Below are 6,044 nucleotides of genomic sequence, written 5' to 3'. Positions count from 1 at the left end.
TCCCAGAACGTTGCTAGGATGTTGCTAAGGGAGACCTAGTCATCCCTTGCTATAGGTGTAGGCCATTTACTTACCTCCTGAAGCGTAACTAGAATACTCCCAGGATGTTGCTAAGAGAGGCCTAGTCATCCCTTGATATAGATGTAGCCATTTACTTACCTTTCAAAACCTGTCTGGAATACTCCCAGAATGCTGCCAGGACATTGCTAAGGGAGGTTTAATCATCCCTTGTTATATTTGTAGGTCATTTAGTTACCTTCTGAAGCCTGACTGGAATACTCCTAGGACGTTGCTAGGATGTTGCTAAGTGAGGTCTTATCATTACTGCTCACCTCACATAGCGTCATCCTTATTACAGACAGGCTTTAGGAGGTACCAAAATGGCCTACAACTAGCAAGGGCATTATTCAACTTTAATCAGAGCTGTTCTGATTAAGTGTAAGAATGACTGGAATACTCCCAGAATGTTGCTAGGATGTTGCTAAGAGGGGCCTAGTCATCCCTTGCTATACGTGTAGACCATTTACTTACCTCCTGAAGCCTGACTAAAATACTCCCAGGATGTTGCTAAGAGAGGCGTAGTCATCCCTTGATATGTGTGTAGGCCATTTACCTACCTCCTGGAGCCTGACTGAAAAACTCCCAGGATGTTGCTAAGAGAGGCCTAGTCATTACTGCTCACCTGTAACGACTGTAATGACTAGGCCTCACTTATCAACATCCTTAGCAACGTCCTGAGAGTATTCCAGTTAGGCTTCAGGAGGTACCTAAATGGCCTACACCTATAGCAAGGGCATTATTCAACTTTAATCAGAGCTGCATAGTTTTTATCTACAGACACCCCTTACCTGCATAGTAGTTTTTTAGGGTAACAGTGAACTAACCCTTTAACACCTTGCCAACCGCAGTATAGTCGAATGACGGCTACAGCGAGGTTGTCCAGTTGTGGGAGGGCATCATATGACTTCCTCCCAGAACACGCCCTCCCGCACGCATCCAGTGATCTCCGTGATCGCGGTATCCTACGGACACAGCTGATCACGTGATGTGGTAAAAGGCCAATCACAGCGGCCTTTTACTACGTGATCAGCCGTGTCCAATGACACATCACATCACCGGTAAATGCAGTTGCCGGTTATCGGCTGCACTTTCCTCACGCTGTCAACTAGAAATTGTTAGAGGACAGATCGGCACCGATCATCTGGGCACTGATGATCAGTGCCCAGCAGTGCCTAGTAGTTCCACCCACCTGTGCCCAGCAGTGCCACCCACCAGTGTCCAGCAGTGCCACCCATCAGTGCCCAGTAGTGCCGCCAGTCAGTGTCCAGCAGTGCCACCCATCATTGCTGCCTATCAGTGCCCATCATTGTTGCATATCAGTGCAGCACATAAGTGCCGCCTATCAGTGCTGCCTACCCGTGCCCATCAGTTCTGCCTATCCATGCCACTTGTCAGTGCCCATCAGTGCCGCCCATCAGTGCCTAGTAGTTCCACCCATCAGTGCCCAGTAGTGCTGCCAGTCAGTGTCCAGCAGTGCCACGCATCATTGCTGCCTATCAGTGCCCATCATTGTTGCATATCAGTGCAGCACATAAGTGCTGCCTATCCGTGCCCATCAGTTCTGCCTATCCATGCCACCTCATCAGTGCCACCTATCAGTGCCCATCAGTTCTGCCTATCCATGCCACCTCATCAGTGCCACCTATCAGTGCCCATCAGTGCTGCCTATCAGTGCAGCTTTATCAACGCACATCAGTGAAGGAGAAAAATGACCTGCTTGCAAAATTTTATAATAGAAACAAAGAAAAACTTTTTTTTTTAAATTTTGTGCTTTTTTTTGTTTATAGCGCAAAAAATAAACAACCAGCGTCCATTAAATATTACCAAATGAAAGCTCTATTTGTGGGAAAAAATGATAAAAATTTCATCTGGGTAAAATGTTGCATGACTGTGCAATTGTCATTCAAAGTGCGACAGCGCTGACAGCTGAAAATTGGCCTGGACAGGAAGGGGGTAGAAGTGCCCGGTAGGCATGAAGGGGGTATAAGTGTCCTGTAGGCAGGAAGGGGGTAGAAGTGCCCGGTAGGCAGAAAGGGGGTAGAAGTGCCCTGTAGGCAGGAAGGGGGTAGAAGTGCCCTGTAGGCAGGAAGGGGGTAGAAGTGCCCGGTAGGCAGGAAGGGGGTAGAAGTGCCCGTAGGCATGAAGGGGATATAAGTGCCCGGTAGGCGAGGGGCAGGAAGGGGGTAGAAGTGCCCGGTAGGCAGGAAGGGGGTAGAAGTGCCCGGTAGGCGAGGGGCAGGAAGGGGGTAGAAGTGCCCGGTAGGCAGGACGGGGGTAGAAGTGCCCGAGAGGCGAGGGGCAGGAAGGGGGTAGAAGTGCCCGGTAGGCATGAAGGGGGTATAAGTGCCCGGTAGGCGAGGGGTTAAGTTGCGTCAGTAAATAAAGACATAGTGAGCCGCTATGAACAATAATGAATAAACGCTCCAGCTATGGTTGTAGGCCAGAAAGCTCCTTGCCCTAAGTACTCCACATCCGTCGTTCCCCCATCCTGCCCTGTTGCTATACCGACGCTACCATTCCTCAAGGCTCACCTCCGCCATCACAAGGGCGCGCTCTCTCCCTCTCGGATTCCAAACCCTAGACGTGTTCTCTCACATCCGTCGCAGTGGCTCTGAGCTCAGGGTCGTGGTGATGAAGTAAAAAGCGCCGTGTTTGAATCTGAGCGTGCTCTTGTGATGGCGGCGAGCGTTGAGGATGAGAGTGTCGGCATAGCAACATCCTAGCAACAGGGCAGGACAGGGGGGAACGCCAGCTATGAGCGTTTTTTAGGGAGGCATACGGATTGGGGAAATGGCCAACAGCGATAGCTGTTTATACCGTCCATGGCGTCATTGGTTATTTTTATCTATCGCCGCACTCCTAAGTGCATCGGCAGCTTTTTTGCAAACGTGAGCTAACCCTCGTCCTTTCCTTGTGCCTTTGCTGTATTCTATTCACATTTCCTGTAATATAATGATGGTGATCCTGCCATGAAGGGTGTTATACGGTGACAACGCTCTGTCCCCATCTCCCAATTGTACTCCTGTGTTGTCACCGTTACATGATGACCATTTTGCAGGTATCGTGCACCGCTGTCACCATCAGGAAACCCTGAAGGGCAGGAAGTGGCTGCATTATACAGAGATAAAGGATGGAAAATGTTAAAACAAGGCTTCTGTTTAGGATTTGTTTATGATACACAGAGCACAGAACAAACTAGAACATTCACAATGTCAGTTATATAACACAAGGAACACACCCAACCCTCATATTTACATTATATATTATACACCGCCATCCACGACCTCTTAGTCTCCCACTCCCTCAACCTCCTAGCGGTCACTGAAACCTGGATCCAAGCCACTGATTCCTCCTCCCCTGCTGCCCTCTCCCATGGAGGCCTCGTCTGGACCCACTCACCCAGACCAAGCGGCCGCAGAGCGGTGGGGTCGGTATGCTCCTGCCACCGCTGAGCACCTTCCAGGTCCTCCCTATCCTTCTCCTCCTTCGAGGCTCACTGCATCCGGCTCTTCTCTCCCACCCCCCTGATGATTGCAGTACTCTATCGGCCTCCTGGTTCTGCATCCCTCTGCCTAGACGACTTTGCCGCCTGGCTTCCCTTTTTCCTCTCCTCCGAGCTACCGACCATCATCCTAGGGGACTTCAACATCCCAATCAATGCCAACAGCCCGGCTACTTTCCAACTCCTCCTCCTAACCTCTTCCTTCACGCTCACACAGCACACTCAGTCCTCCACCCACACCAATGGAAACACCCTGGATCTCGTTTTCTCCCACCTCTGCACCCCCCCCCCCAGACTTCACTAACACCCCCTTCCTCCTCTCTGACCACCACTTCCTCACATTCTCCATCTCCCCCTCCCTTAACTCCCCCCCCCCAAAGCGTCCAACCATCACCCATAACCTCCGCAACCTGAACCCGACCCATCTGCACCCAGCAGCTGACCGTCTGTAGGACAGTATCCTCCCTCTGTCCCTCTGTCATGCCCTGACCTGGCCACTACTGTGTACAACGACTCACTGTCGGCTGCCCTCGACTCCCTGGCACCCCTAACCACGCGTAATGTCAGACCCCGACCGCTTCAACCCTGGCAAAACGACCATACAAAATGTCTCAAACTACGCAGTCGCGTGCTGGAGCGCTTATGGCGCAAAACCAGATCTCCTTGCGCGTTCTCCCTCTACAAAGCCGTCTTCCTCACCTACACCACCTCCCTCCATGCCGCCAAACAAGCCTACTTTGTAACCCTCATCAACACCCTCTCCACCTGTCCTCGCCGGTTCTTCTCCACTTTCAAATCCCTGCTCTCTCCCCCCCACCCCCACCCAGTACCTCTCTCACCGCCCACGAGATTGCCAACCATTTCCAAAACAAGATTGACGCGATCCGTAAGGACATTGTCAACTCACAATCTACCTCTCCACCCTGCCCCCCTCCCTCCATCAACCCCTCAACCCTTCCCTCCTCCGACCTCATAGCCGCACTACCCCCCACTATGCCCAACGCCCGAACACTATCACCTCCCCAACGCTCCGCTCCTTCAGCCCAGCTACCCCTGAGGAGGTCTCTAAGGTCTTCACTGAAGCCCGCCTCACCACCTGCCCCCTGGACCCTATCCCCTCACAGCTCCTCCAGTAACCCCCCCTCCCCCATCATTCGCTCCCTCACCCACATCTTCAATCTCTCCCTCTCCACTGGCACATTCCCCTCCCCTCTAAAGCACGCGCACATCACCCCCATACTCAAAAATCCCTCCCTTGACCCCACTGACCTAAACAACCTTAGACCCATCTCCCTGCTACCATTCACTTCCAAGCTCCTTGAATGCCTGGCCTACAATCGCCTAAGCGCCCACCTCACCGATAACAACCTCCTTGATCCTCTACAGTCTGGCTTCCGTCCACTACACTCCACCGAAACCGCCCTACTTAAAATCACCAGCGACCTGCTAACCGCCAAAGTTAATGGCCACTACTCTGTCCTCCTGCTCCTTGACCTCTCTGCAGCCTTCGACATTGTCGACCACCCTCTCGTCCTTACTAAACTGCACTCCTTTGGCATCAGGGACGCTGCTCTCTCCTGGTTCTCCTCCTACCTATCCCAACGCTCCTTCAGTGTCACCTATAACACTACCACCTCCCCCACTCTGTAGGGGTCCCCCAAGGTTCTGTCCTCGGACCCCTCCTCTTCTCCATCTATACCTCCTCCCTTGGCAAACTAATACACTCCCACAGCTTCAATTACCACCTCTATGCCGACGACCCACAAATTTACCTCTCCACCCCCCACCTCACCCCCTCACTCTCCGCCCACCTCCTGAAAGACATATCAGACTGGATGTCACTCCATTTCCTCAAATTAAACCTTTCCAAAACCAAGCTCCTGGTCTCCCCCCCCCATGCTCTCCATCACTACTAGCAAGGCCACCATCAATCCCACCCCACATGCCAAAGTCCTGGGTGTCACCTTGGACTCAAACCTTTCCTTCCAACCCCATGTCCAATCACTATCAAAGTCATGCAGGCTCCGCCTCTGCAACATCTCCAAGAGACGTACGTTCCTCATCCCAGACACTACTAAACAACTCGTACACTCCCTCATCATCTCACGCCTGGACTACTGCAACTCCCTTCTCACTGGCCTACCCAAACATACGCTATCCCCACTCCAGTCTATCCTGAACTCAGCGGCTAGACTCATCCACCAACCGCTCCACATCTGCCTCCCCCCTCTGCCAATCCCTTCACTGGCTCCCGATTGCCCAACGCATCAAATTCAAACTGCTAACTCTGACCTACAAAGCCATTCACAACGCCGCCCCGAACTACATAACTGACCTGATACCCAAATACCACCCTACCCGTGCCCTCTGCTGCTCACAGGACCTCCTACTCTCTAGCTCCCTGGTCTCCACCTCCCATGCCCGATTGCAGGACTTCTCCAGGACTTCCCCCATCCTCTGGAACACCCTACCCCAATCCATC

This window comes from Staurois parvus, unplaced genomic scaffold (assembly GCF_062004578.1).
Source record: "Staurois parvus isolate SC_StPar_1 unplaced genomic scaffold, SC_StPar_1.0 ptg002912l, whole genome shotgun sequence".
Taxonomy (NCBI): Eukaryota; Metazoa; Chordata; class Amphibia; order Anura; family Ranidae; genus Staurois; species Staurois parvus.
The sequence above is the reverse complement of the archived record's forward strand: the minus strand, read 5'-3'. Positions refer to the sequence as shown.